General features: G+C 42.6%; 1 protein-coding gene across 4 annotated transcripts in view; it reads right to left on the bottom strand.

Annotated features, from left to right (window-relative positions):
• st5 (suppression of tumorigenicity 5) overlaps nucleotides 1-21,797 on the bottom strand; it is a 90,622-nt gene extending 68,825 nt beyond the window's left edge. The window contains exon 1 of one of the 4 annotated variants that reach the window (XM_045688849.1): nucleotides 21,550-21,796. The gene's annotated coding sequence lies outside the window, so the exon portion shown is untranslated. 4 annotated transcript variants of the gene reach the window in all.
• Between the last annotated feature and the right edge of the window lie 257 nt (nucleotides 21,798-22,054).

Genomic DNA, 22,054 nt, shown 5'->3' on the forward strand with positions numbered 1-22,054 from the left:
CCTCTTCCAAAGTGTTTCGGTTTCTATGGAGGTCAATAGAAAACCCAGAGAGGAGGGTGCTGGGCTCTGGTCAGAAGCTGTTTGTTTACAGGAAGTAGTTATATGAAGCAGCAGTAGCCCTAGTGGAGCTGAGCTGAGCCCTACAGAGACAGATGAGGAGAGCGACGGCACTGAGCCCTACAGAGACAGATGAGGAGAGAGACGGCACTGAGCCCTACAGAGACAGATGAGGAGAGAGACGGCACTGAGCCCTACAGAGACAGATGAGGAGAGAGACGGCACTGAGCCCTACAGAGACAGATGAGGAGAGAGACGGCACTGAGCCCTATAGAGAGAGATGAGGAGAGACGGCACTGAGCCCTACAGAGACAGATGAGGAGAGACGGCACTGAGCCCTACAGAGACAGATGAGGAGAGAGACGGCACTGAGCCCTACAGAGACAGATGAGGAGAGACGGCACTGAGTCCTATAGAGACAGATGAGGAGAGAGAAGGCACTGAGCCCTATAGAGACAGATGAGGAGAGAGAAGGCACTGAGCCCTATAGAGACAGATGAGGAGAGAGAAGGCATTCCTGCTGTCATCTATTTCCTGTTTTAGTGGACTGAGAGGACAGAGCATACGTCTTCATTTTGATCCAGCTGCACAGGGAATTGCCAGAATATCCTGATAGATCCTAACAACTGCAGTTGTTTTGGTTCGTTCGGATCTTCTGCAGGCAGGGAAAGCCAAGGTATTCAGAATGTGAGCCTTGGAGTACAGTGATGGTGATTAGGCTACACTCAAACACATAGCCATAGGCTCTGGTCTGTATTTATTTCTGTGCACACAACCATAAGTACCCAAAGGTATACTTGGAGTTTCACCTGTACATGCTTTCATTTACTATTGTCATCAATGTCACAACATTAAAAGGCATGTGAGAAAAACAGAACATGTAAGCACATCCGTGGTGACTCCTCAGTGGAAAAATGGGAGGACCATCATCTTCAGTGAATTTCATAAAAATAGTGAAACATTTAAAAGTTACCCTTTTTAGATAAAACTATACTAAACATATTCACGTCACCAAATAATTGATTAAAACACACTGATTTGCAATGAAGGTCCACAGTTGCCTCAACAGCACTCTGTGGGGTAGCACCATTATGTAGCCAGAGGACAACTAGTTTCCGTCCTCCTCTGGGAACATTGACTGCAATACAAAACCTAGGAGGCTTATGGTTCTCACCCCTTCCATAGACTTACACAGTAATTATGACAACTTCCAGAGGACGTCCTCCAACCTATCAGAGCTCTTGCAGCATGAACTGACATGTTGTTCACCCAATCAAAGGACCAGAGAATAAATCTAGTACTGAAAGCAAAAGCTACAGCTAGCTAGCACTGCAGTACATAAAATCTGGTGAGTAGTTGACTCAGAGAGAGAAAGACAATAGTTTAACAGTTTTGAACAAATAATTTCTTTAAAAATGAATGAGAAGCAAGAGAGAGAGAGAGAGAGAGAGAGAGAGAGAGAGAGAGAGAGTGAGATATTTAGTTGTATTTTTTTCACTTTCACTTAGCTAGTGAATGCAGCTAGCTAGATTAGTCTACTCAAGCACCCGGCTTTAACAGAGTGGGATGCTATGTGAGCCAGCTGGCTATGGCTGTCCAACACTGGAACTCTTCCAAGTCAAGATAAGCTTTTGGTTTTATTAATTTATTGCCACCTGGGCCCACAGGTGTAACTACTAAACTGCTTGCTGACTGTACACTGTACTGCATGATTGTAGTGGGTTTACTAACGCTTTAGTTCTAGTAGCTATGTTGACTATGAGACGTTAACTAATATGGTGACAATGATATAGGCTGTGTGTAGCGGTTAGCGGTTATGATATGAAGGTTTTTTCGCATGGTCACAGACAGCTGATTCTGTAGAAAAACTTTTCTTAAAACTGAAGCAAACGGAACGAAACGGGGAAAAACATATCTGAATTTGTCCAACAGAAACTCTCGTTTGCAACTGTTGGACTAATGATTACACCCTAGATCAGTGAGATGCAAGCAAGAGTATGCAAGGCAGTATTGAATGTGTCACTATCACCTTGATTACTCACATTTTTTCTCGTTTTTTTCTCTGCTGCAACCTAGACTAGGTTGCAGCAACCTCATGATGGGTATAGACAAAATGTGAGTATCATGTAGTAGCCTAAACCTAGCTGGGTGAATTGAATATGAATGACAGTTATCCAATATGCTGTAATAGAAATAAGGCCATGTTCATAAAAAATTATAATCCTCCCTCATTTTACACTTCACCGACCACCACTGAAGAACATTAAATATTAGATGAAATTTGGACAGAATATCAGATGTCTGAAAATATTGCTATTTCTTTTAAATACCTGCTACAGCTTGATGAAATCGTTTTTTTTCATTGACTTATTGAAAGATGCACAGCTGTAAAAATACTGTCGCCTGTGCGTAAAAACACTTTCAATAGTAACATCTGGAAAGCAAATACAGTATGCTTAGAAAAAAGGAGAACTTATCAAGACAGGCATACTGATAAACCACAGCAATTAAAAACACATTTGAAAAGTCTCTCAGCTAATCTTAATGGTTCTGTCAAAACAAATGTAGAGTACCCCAGGATTCTTTATAGGCCTAGGTATCAATTTTGTAAGAACTTCAGATCAGTACAGTTTCCAAATATGAGGCTTACTGCCTATACCTACATTGAGTGTACAACACATTAGTAACACCTGCTCTTTCCATGACAGACTGACCAGGTGAATCCAAGTGAAAGTTATGATCCCTTATTGATGTCACCTGTTAAATCCACTTAAATCACTGTAGATGAAGGGGAGGAGACATGTTAAAAGATTATTTTAAAGCCTTGAGACAATGTATACATGGAGTGTAAACTCAGCTTAAAAAGGACCATGTCTTTCAAAGATAATTCGTAAAAATCCAAATAACTTCACAGATCTTCATTGTACAGGGTTTAAACACTGTTTCCCATGCGTGTTCAATGAACCATAAACAATTAATGAACATGCACCTGTGGAACGGTCGTTAAGACACTAACAACTTACAGACGGTAGGCAATAAAGGTCACAGTTATGAAAATTTAGGACACTAAAGAGGCCTTTCTACTGACTCTGGAAAAACACCAAAATAAAGATGTCCAGTGTCCCTGCTCATCTGCGTGAACGTACCTTAGGCATGCTGCAAGGAGGCATGAGGACTGCACATGTGGCCAGGGCAATGTCCGTACTGTGAGACGCCTAAGACAGTGCTACAGACAGGACAGACAGCTGATCGTCCTCGCAGTGGCAGACCATGTGTAACAACACCTGCACAGGATCGGAACATCCGAACATCACACCTGCGGGACAGGTACAGGATGGCAGCAACAACTGCCCGAGTTACACCAGGAACGCACAATGCTCAGAAACAGTGCTCAGAATGTCCGCAATAGGCTGAGACTGGCTTGACTGAGGGCTTGTAGGCCTGTTGTAAAGCAGGTCCTCACCAGACATCACCGACAACAACGTCACCTATGGGCACACCCACGGTCGATGGACCAATCCGTCGCTGGATTGGCAAAAAGTGCTCTTCACTGACAAGTCGCGGTTTTGTCTCACGAGGGGTGATGGTCGGATTCACGTTTATCGACGAAGGAATGAGCGTTACACTGAGGCCTGTACTCTGGAGAGGGATCGATTTGGAGGTGGAGGGTCCGTCATGGTTTGGGGCGGGGTGTCACAGCATCATCGGACTGAGCTTGTTGTCATTGCAGGCAATCTCAACGCTGTGCGTTACAGGGAAGACATCCTCCTCCCTCATGTGGTACCCTTCCTGCAGGCTCATCCTGACATGACCCTCCAACACGACAATGCCACCAGCCACACGGCTCGTTCTGTGCATGATTTCCTGCAAGACAGGAATGTCAGTGTTCTGCCATGGCCAGCGAAGAGCCCGGATCTCAATCCCATTGAGCACGTCTGGGACCTGTTTGATCGGAGGGTGAGGGCTAGGGCCATTCCCCCCAGAAATGTCCGGGAACTTGCAGGTGCCTTAGTGGAAGAGTGGGGTAACATCTCACAGAAAGAACTGGCAAATCTGGTGCAGTCTATGAGGAGGAGATGCACTGCAGTACTTAATGCAGCTGGTGGCCACACCAGATACTGACTGTTACTTTTGATTTTGACCCCCCCCCCTTTGCTCAGGGACACTTAACTCCATTTCTGAAAGTCACATGTCTGTGGAACTTGTTCAGTTTATGTCTCAGTTGTTGAATCTTATGTTCATACAAATATTTACACATGTTAAGTTTGCTGAAAATAAACAAAATTGACATGGATGTTTCTTTTTTTGCTGAGTTTATATGTGTAAGTGACTTGAACGGGGTATGGTAGGAGGTGGTTTGAGTGTGTCAAGAACTGCAACGCTGCTGGGTTTTTAACGCTCAACCGTTTCAAGTGTGTATCAAGAATGGTCCACCACCCAAAGGACATCCAGCCAACTTGACACAACAGTGGGAAGATTTGTCAAAACGGGCCAGCATCCCCGTGGAACACTTTCAACACCTTGTAGAGTCCATTCCCCGGTGAATTGAGGCTGTTCTTAGGGCATAAAGGGGTGCAAGTCAATATTAGGAAGGTTTTCCTAATGTTTTGTACACTCAGTGTATATGGAACACTTGGTAATGACAAAGAAATGGCAGTGATTGTTAAACAGGCTACTTGTGCAATGCAAGAACAGTAGGCAGGTTTCAGCGTGTAATTACAAAGAAGCCAAGTTGAGGGCAACAAGTGAATTGATGATTCATAGGAAATTAAATTCACAAAATTGAAATTACTTTATTTTTTTTAATTACTTTATATTTTTAAATTACCTTTATTTAGCTAGGCAAGTCAGTTAAGAACAAATTCTTATTTACAATAACGGCCTAGGAACAGTGGGCAAACTGCCTTGTTCAGGGGCAGAACGACAGATTTTTACCTTGTCAGCTCGGGGATTCGATCTAGCAACCTTTCAGTTACTGGCCCAACACTCTAACCCCGAGGCTACCTGCCGTCCAAATGCCATCTTAATATGTTGTTACTTCAGTTTTGAGTGTTGAGTGTTTTAAGTGTTTGAGTGTTGCACTCTATGTGCAATCAGCCAATATTTACTATGTGGCACCCGTGGCTACACGGCCAATATTTACTATATGGCACCCGTGGCTACACTCATAGAAAAAAATGTGCTATCTAGAACCAAAAACATTTTTTCGGCTGTCCCCATAAGAGAACCCTTTCATTTACACTTTATGAAGAACCCTTTCCACAGAGGGTTCTACATGGAACCCAAAATAGTTATCCTATGGGGACAGCCAAAGAACCCTTTTTTCTAAAAGTGTAGTGATATAGGTTATATGCACAACCTACTTCAAAGTTCCCAACAATGGAGAGATTTGGGTCAGAGAAGTCCAAGATGGAGCTTTGGGGAGTAAACAGTAAGGCGTTAACCAGCTGACTTCCTGAGACTGATACCATCTCTTCACATTAAAAAACTAACTATAGGCCTCCCGTTTCGATCCCAGGCTGTGTCACAACTGGCCGTTACCGGGAGCACCATAGGGCGGTGCACAGTTGACCCAGCGTCGTTTGGGTTAGGGGAGGGTTTGGCCAGGGGGGCTTTACTTGGCTCATTGCGCTCTAGCGACTCCTTGTGGTGGGCCAGGCACCTGCAGGCTGACTTCATTCGTCAGTTTAACGGTGTTTCAGAGGACGCTTGACTCGACCTTCGCCTCTCCCGAGCCCATTGGGGAGTTGCAGCGATGAGACAAGATTGTAATTGGATATCACGAAATTGGGGAGAAAAACAGGGTAAAATAGGTACAGTTTCTCTCCTGGGATGTCAAAGCAGCAGCAAACTGTCAAACCATGTTCAGTAAAAGGTGGTCATGGTTCGTGTCTAGGGCTAGAGTACGGCAATGTCTTAAATGGCACCCTATTCCATATATAGTGCACTACTTTTGAAAAGAAGGCAAGAGTCCTGTGAAAACATTTTCTATGATCTCTTATTAATTACTTTAGGCCCAACCTTTGGCACTTTGTCTTTCCTTGTTATTATCACAATGTTATGGTCACTACAGCAAATGGAATCTGATATTGCTTTGGAGCAAAGCTCTGCAGCGTTAGTAAAGATATGATCAATACAAGTGGATGTCACAGATCCAACACTTTTGGTATGCACTCTAGCTGGTTGAGTGATAACCTGGGTCATATTACAGGTATTGGTCACAGTTAGAAGCTTCCTCTTGAGAGGATTGCTAGATGCTAACCAGTCAATGTTCAGGTCACCCAAAAAATAGACCTCTCTGTTATTAACATCACACATATTATCAAGCATTGCAGACATATTATCAAAATACTGAGTGCTGGCACTTGGTATATGAGATTTAAGAACACTGCATACTAAACTTATATTTTCAGTAATTTATAAATGTCAAGGAAGAGATGCTCAGATGAGACCAGTGGTGTAGTGGAGGGTAACCACAAGTAAACACACTTTATTTTTGCTTGACAGTTTACCCACCTTTTGCAGAAAAATGCATTGACAGTAGGCGTTACTTTTTTCACAGACCGGCGATCAGAGTTTATCCACCTATTTTCTCACCACTGCATCACTTGGTGTGAAGTCAGCTTTGTTTGACCCACAAGGGTTAACTACATATTCAGGAATGCACCTCCCTGTCAGATATTGACATGGAATTTGAGTATTGATTTAACATTCAGCAAACGTTATGAACAAGACAAAAGGGAGCTAACAACTGTCCTTTCAACAGGCTGTCTGTCCTCCCACCTCTGCATTCTAGTCATGCTGCATTTACATGGCCTAAATCCCAAATAGCACCCTATTCCCTTCATAGTGCACTACTTTTGACCAGAGCCTTATGGGTCCTGGTCTAAAGTAGTTCACTATAGGAAACAGGGTGCCATGTGGGGAATGACAGCAGGCAGATTTACACCCACTCTGCCCCCCACCCAGGGGTCCACAGACAACCAGAAGTGAACTGCAGGTTAACCCTGACCCTGCATGACTGAGGCTCATACATAATACATACAGTATTCTGTTGAACTACAGGACACAAGGTGGAAAAACAGATAGATGGATGGATGGAAAACACTCCACATCAAAGGAGATGAGTTTCTCGTCTTACCTACATTTGGGATGCGCACTGGATAAGCACTGATTGAGCAACTGGTTGAGCAAGTAATGTTGTTGCACAGTAGTTACAAGGAATACAATACTGTGATATGATCTCTCTGAATCATGAGTTAAAAAAAATTAAAAAAGGCCTATCAACAACAATGTTCAAGGTATATGTTTATTCTCGCCAGGTTCCTCAGAGCCAGTTACAGTTAGAAAAAAATTGTGCCTTCTGTCAGGGGATCTAAGACATTTACTCTTTCCCTAACTGTCTACATGACTTACAGTATCTGCCATCCAAACCACTAACTCATAACTGTCCTGTTGTGTCTTAGCCATACCATATTCTACAGCAAAAGGCATATCCATTATGGGGGGAAATCGTGAGGATCACAAACTATGCTTGCTTGTTGAGGAGGCAAGTCTGTGTGTGTTCCTGAGACAGTTCGGGTTGGAACGGAAGAACTCTTTGTTTTCAACATGTCCTTGAGTGGGCAAACTCATGGTTAAAAAGTAAGCCGTTTATCGGGTGACCGAAACACACAAATACTATGCAAAGCTACTCCCGCTAGTTTGTGTGTGTGTGTGTGTGTGTGTGTGTGTGTGTGTGTGTGTGTGTGTGTGTGTGTGTGTGTGTGTGTGCGCGCATGTGGGTGTGCGTGCGTGTGACGTGCATGGGCTGTGGAATGTTTCATCTCATAGTGAAGCCATTAGGTCCATGGCCTTGTCAGCCTTGACAGGCCCACAGGCCAGCCCATCACATAGAGGAATGTGCTAATATTTGTCCTGTCCATCAGGCCTGGTATTCAACACATTAGACAGGAGAGGGGCGGGAGCTCGGAGCACCAGGCTTCAATGATAAGAGCTTCTTTATCATCCAATAAAGATTCTCAGACACTCAACTATGCATCTTTGCTCATCAACACCTGGCAGTTACATACCGAATATGAGATGTCAACGTGATTTGGTGAACACAGCACTTTTCATGGTTTGGGTTGTGATGATAACAGTAAGTTAAATGAACCTCCTGAGGAGCAGCCTTGGCTTGATGTCATTTCCATCCAGCACCACCACATCTCTGGTGGAAATCAAGTAATAACAACAGACACAATGGCTTCCAGAAATAGAAGCATTGTTCTAATTTTGTTCTCCAGTCTGCTACTACACCTCTGTCTCAGCCTCTCTGGCAGACATGTCGTCCTGACCATTTCTGCTGATCAGCATACTCCAAGGTTTTCAAACTACTGCTGAGCTCACTTACAGCCAAGAGCCAGCCAGGGAAAGCAGAGTAAAACCTCTGAAAACTCTTTCCAGACGTCACAACTCACCAGAGGACATGAGGAGTGTATGGACCCATGTATCCACAGGCATTCTTTTTCGTCTTCAAAAAACCATTTCATTTTCTCCCGTGCGTTCTCGGCGAGGAAAGAGGTTTTGGGACTGCTGTTGGAAATCCGACATCAGACGTGAGTCTGGAGGTTGAATTACTGGATAAATACCATGTTAGAGGGGAAGGAGGAGCCACTCCAGACACTCAGTCCCTAGCATAACATCATATGGTCCTCATAAACCTTTTACATGGAGGAGACGCATTGGAACTGTTCATGTGGTGTATGTACATACAGCCTGTCGTCATGGACCAAGCATGTGTTTAGGTTGAGGAGAACGACTATGAATAACGTCTCGGGTAACATGAAAGCATTATAAAAGGCCTTCTACCTGGATGAGAACTCAGTTCCTAATTAACAGTCCATACAAATCTCCTCTCTGCCTCGCTCTAACACATAGGCCGCAAGAGGCTGGCTTTTGTCTCCTTTTGACTTTCAGTGCCAGATTTTCGAAAGAATGGTCCAGTGGACATCTTTTCGTCGAGTGGGCGGCTGTTTGCTGAGCACTGTCGGGCCCCTTAAATATCCATCCCACAGAGCTCCATTCGCCTCTTTATGGGCAGGGGCACCACAGGTTGACACTGTTCATGGCAGCTGCACACTCCCTACACAATAACCACAAGTCCCTGCCACTGTAGCTCTCTGACTCAATGGGCCAGATGGAACCAATTCTTTCAGTCTTTTTCATTCCTCTTTTCTCTCCATCTTTCAGCTGTTTACGGTTCCCTTTTATCTTCAAGGCAATACTAATGGCAGATATGCCCTTTTTGGAAAGCTGGGGAAAAGTATTCTGGGCAACCTGGATATGAGCAGGCACAGCTGTCGGAGCTGCCATGTGGAAAACAGGCTTATGTCCATTTGAGCTGCTGCAGGGAGCTGGGATGTAGGATATATGTCACTGGGCTGACTTCTGACACACAGGCTTTAACTTCCAATGAAAGACGGAAAGGAGGACAAGACATTTTGTGTGCCTCCACTGTCTTACGACTGTTCTCCCTTACTCTGATATGGAAGAGGGTTCATTTATGGATCACGAATCTGAGGGATGAGAGGTGATCGGACTGAACCCTTATGACTGCCTACACTCCGTGGCCAGCTTATTCACAAAAATAGTTCACTCCTACTGACAGTGAGTCATGTGGCTATGGCTTGCTATATAAAGCAGGCAGACAGGCATCGAGGCATTCAGTTACTGATCGATTGAGCATTAGAATGGGCAAAACGAATGACCTAAGCAACTTTGTGCGTGGTATGATCCTCGGTGCCAGGTGCGTCGGATCCAGTATCACAGAAATGGCCGGCCTCCTGGGCTTTTCACACACGACAGTGTCTAGGTTTTACCGAGAATTGTGAGACAAACCAAAAACATCAAGTCAGCGGCAATCCTGTGGGCGATAACAACTTGCTGATGAGAGGTCGAATGAGAATGGCAAGAATCGTGCACGCTAACAGGCACGCTACAAACAAGCAAATAACGGCGCAGTACAACAGTGATGTGCAGAACGACATCTCGGAATGAACAACTCGTCAGTCCTTGTAACAGATGGGTTATTGCAGCAGGCGACCACACCGGGTTCCACTCCTATCAGCTAAAACCAAGAAGAAGCGGCTCCAGTGGGCACGCCATCACCAATACTGGGCAATTAAGGAGTGGAAAAACATTCCCTGGTCTGACAAATCCCAATTCCTGTTGCGTCATGCTGATGGCAGAGTCAGGATTTGGCGTAAGCAGCACCAGTCCATGGACCCATCCTACCTGGTGTCAACAGTACAGGCTGGTGGCGGTGATGTAATGGTGTGGGGAATGTTTTCCTGGCACACGTTAGGTCCCTTGATACCAATTGAGCAACGTTTCCATGCCCTGAAGAATTCAGGCTGTTCTGGAGGCAAAGGGGGTCCGACCCAGTACTAGATACCTAATAAACTTGCCACTGAGTGTATATCCTATGTAAAAGATAAGATAGATGGATTGCAGAAATGTTTAAGACGAGCTATCAAAGGAGAAGCAGAGAAAATACATTTGAATATCATTCCTTTTAAGGCACCTTTGCATGATCAAAACAGGAAGATATAATGTATAGTAAAGCAAATGGTATGTAATCCAGGGTGAGATAGTGACTACACGTCAAGGTGGAGCCTGAGTGCCAGCCTCCCAGCACTTACTTCAGGTCACAGGCAGTTTACCTTACCAATAGCCTTTACATGGCAGGTGAGCCTGAAATAATGCCATGCCCAAACCATTTTCAATATGCCTTGGACAGGTTTCAGAATGCCTATGAAAGGTTGTGCAAACACTCAGTATTTGTAATGCCAAACTCCAAAGAGAGAATGGGATTGGTGATATTTGAAAAGGATAGCATTTCCCATCTGCTTAAACAGAGGGAGTAGATTGCACTACACCCAAAAGTAAATCAAAGGTCTCTGTCATTCAAAACAAAAACAAGAAGTAACAGGAAGTGACAGCCTACTGTACAGGATCTTAGTTAAAGGCTGGGTGGTGAGCAGAAAGGATAACACAGAATACCTGTGAATCAGTGTCAATACTAGGCTTTTTTTGTAGTACTACTGATATTAATTACTGCATTGTTGGAAAAGAGCTTGCAAGAAAATACTTTTCACTTGTGCACGTGACAATATAAACGTTAAACTTGAATCACTCAATAATGTGTATTGTGCGATAATTTATGCCAAGTTACGAGCTAAACTTAGCTACATGACTACCTAGGATTCATACACTGGCTGAACTACCAAGCTTCCATTCCAAAACCATAGATGGCCCTATGTCTTGACATTTTTATTCGTGCTATGGGCCTAAAATGCAAATGGCTGAGGTGAAATGGAGTAGAAAAGGGAAAACCCGGAGGAAGATGCAGCACATTGAAGGCACTGCATAAAATTGATGCACCATTAACCTTTAACAAGGCAAAGAAAAAATAACTGACATAACTTCTGACACTTGTGGGGCAGACTTGTGGCTGGATTATCCACTGCTGCATGTATAGCCTAGACCCAGTCAAATGATGGTTTAACTGTGACATCCAATACAGTCATTCTCTGTGGGCTATATTCCACTAAGATCCTGTTCACAGTGTATCACATGGTTTCCCCATGAATCTTAAACCACTGAGGGATCAACACAGATCTACAACTCATCATCAAGGTTGGCAAGCTGACATTGAATTCCAACAGCTTCAACAGGATAGTGATCATTATATGGCTTATAGGCTAATAGTATGCCCAGTATGCCATTTAGATGCCAGTAAATAAAATGGTGAAAAGGCACCCTAAAGCTGTGTGGCTCCACTAAACATTGGGTTTCTATTATGGGTGATGTGTGGACACTGGGCATAGCAGCATACATATAGCCTACCAGTCTTACCCAATAACTGGGTGTGTGTATGATATCATACACATTGTCTGATAATGCCAGCCTAAAAAGCATCTGGTGACATCCCACCGTTGCCCCTGTTATGCAAGCCCTGGCCAGAGAACAGAGGGGCCTTCCAATCTTGCTGCTGACAATCCAGTCCAGTGAGAAGGAAAGGTCATTGTTAGATATGCACAATAGACAGTCTGTTCGGGAAAAGTTCAAGAAAAAGAGCTTGCAGCTGCAGCGTCTGCCTAGTCGCAGTGATAGTGAAAAACTTCATCTAACACAGAGATGCCCCTCAGAGAGAAACAATAGAATCCACATTAGAGGACATACAAGGCTATGATTATGGCTATTCTCACTCAACAGCATTAGTAAATCTGAGTCAGATACAATCTCAGAACGTTTGTAGCTAAATTATCGTAGCTCTCAAGAACCCAAGGAGGCCCAAGGGAGTTTAGGTTGACCCTCTTTTGAATTGAATAAATTATCTCGTGCTCCACAATGTCAACTTTAGTTTGGCAAAATGTATTTAGCCTCAACTCACTCAGTCCAATTTAATTGAATTGTTTTGACATTCACATTATCTACTTGAAAGAGCTCAGAACAAGGATGGCGTTACATCCCCCAAACTGTTATGTTACCAAATACGGTTAAAAAAAACCCCAAAAAATCCATTCGGTGAAATATTTATTGTAGGCTATACTTTAGGTTTGCCAATTGATACAATCGCATATAACCACGAGATGGATTTGCGCTTCCCGAACTCTGTCTGTACGGCATTCGGATACTTCTGTTGCAACTCGCTATATCCTCGTTAACCCTTTATAAACTATCCCCAATAATGTAAAAACTTCAAATGGCGACCGGCTTTACCTCAGAGTCGCGCCTCATTTCCACAGCCATTTTTCCCCCCAAAAATGCCAGCAAATATCAATCCCGTTAGATAAATTGTAACAAAAAAATAAAACGTTTCGCTTTGCCAGATAGCTGCAGCTTTCCCACTGAACTGAGAGTCATGTCTTTCCAACCAAATCCCTCCCTCTTTGAGACCTCTGGAGAGGCGAGGGCTGGACTAGTTTCCATGGAGATGGGTTGTTTGCCCCCCACTTCAATGGATCTGGCCCCTTTCCATTCTCTCTATCCCACACACAAGCGTGCAGCAGTTCTTTGTCTATTAAACAGTATATTTCATAGGAATGACCAAGAGAGTCAGATAGGCTCTGGAATTATCCTCAGGACGTCATTATCATGTGGTCCACATTCCATTTGGATCTTTTTGACACTCTCTTCCTAGCCTTCTAACAGCATATAAAGAGAGTGCACAAGACAACACTAGAGTGGTCTCAAATACACAAATGCCAGAGGGGTAAGAAAGTCTTGGAGTTGGAAACTAAAGTCAACAAGTGACTATTACAACATATAAAGTGGACAGCATGATGAGCCAGTACAGTATATTCCCACGTTTGGAGAGAGAGGTTTATTAAAACAACAGCTACGAGAGAACCCTATGTTTAGTTGTGGAATGAATAACTACTCGACTCAGCATGGATATTCTCTCAGGGAAACATTTAGAGAAGATTTCTGTGTAATTGTTTGATTTTGGTGTATCCAACTATTTATAACACAAACTAGCAAAATCACAATGTAACAAGAACATAATTAATAGGCTTACACACACTTTTGAACTGCAGAATGATACTCAGAGATGCAGAATGAATCCGCTATTCGTCCAGGAGATAGATAAGATGTCAAAACACATCTCAGAAGATAAAGTCAAGGTTGAACCTTTAAAGGCCTGTGTCAATTAGTGAAATTGTGTAATTATGAACAGCCTCAAGGGCTTGATGATGAGACTATCTCCAGAGAGAAGGGTTTGTCAAAGACATCATTTCAGGTCAAACTGAATGACGAACACACAGCCAATGAGTTGGAAGACAGTTGCCATGATTAGTCCCAACAGTCATACATATCTTTAAAATTAGGAGTATAGACTGTTATCAATTAACATAATACTTAACAAAAAACAAGTTAACAAAATACTTATTTAACAAAACTATTAACAAGATCCATTAAATGTTTTTTTGACATTATATGTAATTATACTAGGACATTATACTGGTTGGAGACATATCCCAAAGTAATAATTCCGATATTCAAAACAGTGAACACATGTAAACCCCTATGAGGACAGTTACCAGAATCCATGTACATATTAGCAGATGTGATTCCTTGTTGTTGGACTGCAGTGTGGATCCTGTCGCTCTCTGGTTGGTTTTATATAAGAGGGCTCTAGACAGGCTTAAACCTCATGCTCTGCTCTCCCAACATTAAACAACACTGCAGTCTGAGTCCAGACTAAACAAGGGGGAGGATGCCTGCTAGGAAGATCACCATACCCAAAGTTGCATCTGTTTTTCGCTTTCTTAAGTGAAGGTTCCCTCCAAGCAAAACAGCCTTTTTTAACAATCATTGTTCTAATTGTTCAGAGACTTTCGTTCTTTGTCATCAAAGACAAATATGGTCGGTAAACAATATGTGTATGGTCCGTAAACAATATGCGCAACACCTTTACGCTACTGATTTCTGGAACATTTTCGATGCACTTAAGAAAAACATGAAAAAACACAAACGAGCCACATGAATTCAAAGTATTGGAAACATGCATGAGTCAACACACGAGTCCACTCAACCTTACTCTGGTGAAGGGAACAGCTATTGGGCCACAGCAGAATTTGAAAAAGAACTGAGCATTTCTATCCAAAACAACTGGCACAAAGTCTACAATCAAGAATCAATGTCCCCTTTCACAGGAAAGGATGCAGAAGACTGAAAAGGGTAATTATAAAGCCTGTCTTTCATATCTACTCTATAATGTAATGCCTAATCATCACAAACAAATGTCAGTTTACAGCTTACCCATAAATCAATTCTCTCATCAATCCCTCTGAGCTTCAGCAGTAGAAACATAGATGGGGGAGAGATCAAATCTAAAGCCATCCCACTGCGCACAGACATCAGTTCAATATCTAGTTTTGATTTACATTTGGTTGAGTTGTCAACTAATGTGAATTCAGTGTGAAATCAACAAAAAATGTCACCATGTCATTGGATTTAGGTTAAAAGTTGGGTGATAATTAGACTAAATTCCCTTACACGGATAACTTTTTTCAAATCCAAATTTTGCTGAAATGATGTGGAAACAACGTTGATTCACAATTTGGAGTTGATCTACCTGTAATGAATAGAATCCACACCACAGTTCTACCCAGTCTCCCCCCACAGATCACGCCATACACGTGGTCTGTGGTTGTGAGGCCAGTTGGACGTGCTGCCAAATTCTCTTAAACGACATTGAAGGTGGCTTATGATAAAGAAATGAACATTCAATTCTTTGGCAACAGCTCTTATGGACATTCCTGCAGTCAGCATGCCAATTTCACTCTCCCTCAAAACTTGAGACATCTGTAGCATTGTGTTGTGTGACAAAACTGCACATTTTTGAGTGGCCTTTTATTGTCCCCAGCACAAGGTGCACTTGTGTAATGATCATGCTGTTTAATAAACTTCTTGATGTGCCACACCTGTCAGGTGGATGGATTATCTTGGCAAAAGGAAAAAGGCTCACTAACAGGGATTTAACAAATTTGTGCACAAAATTGGAGAGAAATAAGCTTTTTGTGGGTATGGAAGATTTCTGGGATCTTTTACTTCAGCTCATGAAACATGGGACCAACACGTTACATGTTGTGTTTATATTTTTGTTCAGTGTAGTTGTCTCTCAGACATGTCAAAGCGTCATAAAGTATAAAGAGTACTGAGTGGACTCTGACAGCTTTGTGCTTCAGATTAGCAGAGGTACTAGTGCTGTTTCATACTGGGAAAGGCTGGCTCCAGTAGTATGGATGCACAACGAAGAACAACCTCCTGGAATCCACTGTGGTGTCAAGAAGTCTTATCTTCAGGGTTTCTTCTGTACAATGTAAGCAATACATTACGCTGCTTCTCTGTGAGTGTAACATTAGAAAATGAAATACAGTCCAAACCTAAATAAGCACTACTTAAACATTCATAGAGAAATCACCTCCACAACCATGACAGAGAGACTTATTGTTTGTATAGGGCTACTTGCACAAGAGAATACAACCTTTTTCAATGCTCGGTCTCAGGAATTTGTCCACAGTTTTGATGGCATAAATCTATTTTAAAATCATCTCCCTGAGGTATACAACTCTCCACCTTTTACCCCCTGCTAAAGCCATTCAGGCATAGGGAAAAAAACATATGACCAGGCCAGTGTTTTTTGGACCCGTTACAGGTCCAATGTACCTTGCATAGGATCCATCGGTCATGTTCAGTGAACCCACAAAAGCCACAGACAATTGACAGTAACCCACTCGAGTACACTGTTGAGGCTTCACCATACCCTTACCACAAAATATTCCTGTGAGAGCCTCTCCTCCGGCATCTGGAGATTTTAAATAGCCAAGGGCCAGCGGGTCAAGGGAGCTATGGAAATGAGGATGGGCCAGTCACATATGAAAGCCTCCAAGCAGCCAAACAGCATAAGGTCTGATTGAATCACAAGTCTAAACTGCTTCTGTTTTAACATAAAGATGTTTTTTTTGGAACAACATATTCAATTTCAAGACAGGTCATGAGGCACCCTTTAAACTCCAGCAGTCGAGTCCTCTCATGTTGATGATGTCTATCCAATACTACTGCCCTAAGGCCTACAGAGACGACAAGACTCACCCTATAAATACTTCCTCTCCCCCTACAGTACCAATTTGCATCAAAATAAGCTTCAGGGCCTGTAGACTTTTCAGTGGTTCATCTAGTATCATAATGTAATCGTATCCATCTTCTTTTATCCCTTAGCATCATTGGGCAAAAATATGATTCGATCTCATTCTGTTGCTGAGAAATTTCTTAAAATGGACAAAAACCTGAACTTTTTGATATCACAAGGAATGCTACTAGAGGCATGTAAGCTATGCTGTGTGTGTGGTTGTTTGATTATGCATACTTGTAATAGGTGCTACAGCCTCAGGCATCACTATGACCCCTTTTGACTGTTCTCTTCATATGGAGTCCATTTGGAATCTGTGACCCATGGAGAACGCTGTTACCAAAGGCTGCCAAGAGACTTTTAAAAGATCTGCCACTGCTGTCCCCATGTACAAATAATACACATCTCCACAGATCTAAAGTCACTACCGCACATGGGATTTATTTTTTATTTCTAATAAACACCCACCTATGTTTTGCAGCACTGTTGGGATTGAGCAAACACTTCAGGACATGATCCTGTGCCGTATTTGTTATCAGGGAGGAAATTGGCAGCCTCCAGTCACATTAGCCTTCATCCTGATTAGTTCAATGTGCTAATGGTATTATAGCTGTCAGCCTCATATACTGAAAGTAGAGGAATGTCCAGTACATTGTCTTAATTCTTGATCCAGATGCTTTCTTAAAGGCCCAGTGCAGTCAAAATATTGTTGAATCTGTGTTTTGTATCATATTGTATAACAGCTGATGAAACTAATACTGCAAAAGTGTGAAAACATTTGATCAGTGTCAGTGTTATTTGGTTGAAAACACAATCTACACAGGACCTTCTAATCAGCCTGTTTGCATTTGCATGGGCGAAAGTTTCGGCTTGCCTGGTGTCATCATCAGGCGGTAAATTGCTAAATAGACAAATAACAAAGAGAGTTCCGAACCTCTCTGCCAATAACTGCTAGTTTTCAGTTTTCCCCTCCCAACTCAGACCACTCCCAGACAGTCCAAGCAAAATTCTAGCTTGATAATTTTTTGGCAACAAAAACTATTTTTGCCCATTTTAATGGATATCTATTACAGTAAGGTACTTAATTGTTACTCAGAAATTATTTGATATTGATATAAAACGGCTCCATTGGGCCTTTAAGAATTACAGGATAAACACATGCATGGAAGTAGTTATTCTCCCTTGTGCCCCTCCCTAACCACAGTATTTACTCAAGAGATGTCTAATAATTCACATTCTGAACATCGGAAATCTTTGTACTGTTATAGACAGGAATAAATCATACCAAACAGCCCATCATCAATTTCAAGCACAGAGAGTAACTGCTCAGCAAGGACCTACCTATACACTCTATTATCTTGCATTTCAGTGGCATTGAAAGGTATTTCCAGACAGCAGCCATAATGTTAGTCTGACCATGGCCAGGCAGACCTTGGGAAGGTTCTGACTGAAGCTTCTCCTGCAGGGATGCAGTCTCTATGAGCCTTGAAACGATTCCTACAGTCTGACACTTAGACACTGCAGAGGGGATTGAGGAGACAGCAGTGGCGGTTCTAGAACATTTCAACTGGGGGGGGCCAAGCTGGGGCCAGTTGTACTGTTAGAGGGGCCAGTTACATTAGACATTATTGTTGTCATATCGTTTTCTTCACTGCATTGCAGGCATTAGATATGCAACTGTTCAGGGAAGTCAGGAACCAATACACGCAGTCAGTCAGGCAAGCAAAGGCTAGCTTTTTCAAGCAGAAATTTGCATCCTGTAGCTCTAACTCCAAAAGGTTTTGGGACACTGTAAAGTCCATGGAGAACAAGAGCACCTCCTCCCAGCTGCCCACTGCACTGAGGCTAGGTAACACGGTCACCACCGATAAATCCATGATAATCGAAAATTTCAATAAGCATTTCTCAAGGGCTGGCCATGCCTTCCTCCTGGCTACTCCAACCCCAGCCAACAGCTCCCCCCCCCCCCGCAGCTACTCGCCCAAGCCTCCCCAGCTTCTCCTTCACCCAAATCCAGATAGCAGATGTTCTGAAAGGGCTGCAAAACCTGGACCCGTACAAATCAGCTGGGCTAGACAATCTGGACCCTCTCTTTCTAAAACTATCCACCGCCATTGTTGCAACCCCTATTACCAGTCTGTTCAACCTCTCTTTCGTATCGTCCGAGATCCCTAAAGATTGGAAAGCTGCCACGGTCGTCCCCCTCTTCAAAGGGAGTGACACCCTAGATCCAAACTGTTACAGACCTATTTCCATCCTGCCCTGCCTATCTAAAGTCTTCGAAAGCCAAGTTAATAAACAGATCACTGACCATTTCGAATCCCACCGTACCTTCTCCGCTGTGCAATCCGGTTTCCGAGCCGGTCACGGGTGCACCTCAGCCATGCTCAAGGTACTAAACGATATCATAACCGCCATCGATAAAAGACAGTAATGTGCAGCCGTCTTCATCGACCTGGCCAAGGCTTTCGACTCTGTCAATCATCGTATTCTTATCGGCAGACTCAATAGCCTTGGTTTTTCTAATGACTGCCTCGCCTGGTTCACCAACTACTTTGCAGACAGAGTTCAATGTGTTAAATCGGAGGGTATGTTGTCCGGACCACTGGCAGTCTCTATGGGGGTACCACAGGGTTCAATTCTCGGGCCGACTCTTTTCTCTGTATATATCAATGATGTCGCTCTTGCTGCGAGCGATTCCCTGATCCACCTCTACGCAGACGACACCATTCTGTATACTTCTGGCCCTTCCTTGGACACTGTGCTAACAAACCTCCAAACGAGCTTCAATGCCATACAACACTCCTTCTGTGAACTGCAACTGCTCTTAAACGCTAGTAAAACCAAATGCATGCTTTCAACCGTTCGCTGCCCGCACCTGCCCACCCGGCTAATATCACCACCCTGGATGGGTCCGACCTAGAATATGTGGACAACTATAAATACCTAGGTGTCTGGTTAGACTGTAAACTCTCCTTCCAGACTCATATTAAACATCTCCAATCCAAAATCAAATCTAGAATCAGATTTCTATTTCGCAACAAAGCCTCCTTCACTCACGCCGCCAAACTTACCCTAGTAAAACTGACTATCCTACCGATCCTCAACTTCGGCGATGTCATCTACAAAATAGCTTCCATTACTCTACTCAGCAAACTGGATGCAGTCTATCACAGTGCCATCCATTTTGTTACCAAATCACCTTATACCACCCACCACTGCGACCTGTATGCTCTAGTCGGCTGGCCCTCGCTACATATTCGTCGCCAGACCCACTGGCTCCAGGTCATCTATAAGTCTATGCTAGGTAAAGCTCCGCCTTATCTCAGTTCACTGGTCACGATAACAACACCCACCCGTATTGGGGATGACCAGCAGGTATATCTCACTGATCATCCCCAAAGCCAACACCTCATTTGGCCGCCTTTCCTTCCAGTTCTCTGCTGCCAGTGACTGGAACGAATTGCAAAAATCACTGAAGTTGGAGACTTTTATTTCCCTCACCAACTTTAAACATCAGCTACCTGAGCTGCTAACCGATCGCTGCAGCTGTACATAGTCCATCTGTAAATTGCCCACCCAATCTACCTACCTCATCCCCATACTGTTTTCATTTTATTTACTTTTCTGCTCTTTTGCACACCAGTATTTCTATTTGCACATCATCATATGCTCATTTATCACTCCAGTGTTAATCTGATAAATTGTAATTATTCGCTCCTATGGCCTATTTATTGCCTACCTCCTCATGCCTTTTGCACACACTGTATATAGACTTTCTTTTTTTTTTTACTGTGTCATTGACTTGTTTATTGTGTTATTGGCTTGTTTATTGTTTACTCCATGTGTAACTCTGTGTTGTTGTCTGTGTCACACTGCTTTGCTTTATCTTGGCCAGGTTGCAGTTGTAAATGAGAACTTGTTCTCAACTTGCCTACCTGGTTAAATAAAGGTGTAATAAAAAAAATTTAAAAAAATAAATTAGCAGGCAAAAGACCATGTTCATAATCATCATCGTTGCCACTGTCTAATAATGATGTAAAAAAAGAACGATAGCAAAAATTAGTTATGTAAAAATGATTTCATACTCCCCATTTAGGGGGGCCACAAGGGGGTCCCTAGAACCGCTAGTGGGAGACAGACCCTCTCCGTCTGTCATTAACCAAAGAGGGACAGATAAGAGCCTAGACCTTAAAACACAGGATGGGTCCTATTAAAGGGAAGTACCTTGGAGTATTGTTTTTGCTTGGACATGCAATAATTTAGATTGAAAGAGTAGTTCTAATACTTTTACTTTCTTCCAGAAGCCTGCATTCCCCCACGCATGAAGCAACATTTTAAGTAATTCTTCCATAAAAGCATACTGCAAAGAAAAAAACAATTCACCCAAATCCTCCCATATTGACTGATATTCAAATGGCAAGAATAGTATAAAAGATGAATATATTATTATTTCAGTTAAGATGCCAGATTGGGTACTTAGGGTAGTTCCTATAAAAGGCCTAAGGCGCCCCCTAGTTTCTGTTCACAGTACAGCACTTGCTTTTGAGGTTACTTTATTGAATAAAACTATTTTGGGGAAACTATTGTTGTTCGTAGGTTATTCTATCAACCCAGCAATTCACTCTCATAAAAAATCTCAACCTTTTTGTGGCAATTATTTATGATTTTCTGAATTATTGTCCACGCAAGTTTCATAAAACAGAAAATGCAAGAATCAGTTTCATAAAACAGTTAATGCATTATATTAAGTTAAAACTACAATATATGGGTTTACTTTATGAACAAATTAAAAGGAAAATGCTCCTTACCTTATCCTTTATGAACTTATTTGAGTATTTTTCAACAATCCATTCTTTGACAACGCAAATGTAGCTCTCTTGCAGAGTATCCTTAAATCTGAATTTTCTGCGCGGAGCGTAGCCTACTTTTTTTCTGGATAACGGACTGCAATGCATACAAAAAATAAAAGGGGAGAGAACAGGAAACGATGATGGCAGCTCTGCAAAAGTCATTGAAAAATGAATAAATTATCACTATTGTCTTGTATATCAACATATTGTCATTAGAGATCAATTTTATTTGCAAACTTATCCTGTAATTTTACTTCGTGTTCTATTGTTCAATGGTGAACTTGCGAAATAGACCGATTATTTTCGTTCAGATTTAGTTTCCTCTGGGTTATATTATGAATGATGGATTTTTAATGCATTAATACAATTTAAATCTAATGGTTATTGAAATGTCTCATCCGTTGTAGCATTCCTGTTTATCGCCATATGCATAGCAAAGCCCTGTACTAAAATGATCATATTG

This window comes from Salmo salar, chromosome ssa11 (assembly GCF_905237065.1).
Source record: "Salmo salar chromosome ssa11, Ssal_v3.1, whole genome shotgun sequence".
Taxonomy (NCBI): Eukaryota; Metazoa; Chordata; class Actinopteri; order Salmoniformes; family Salmonidae; genus Salmo; species Salmo salar.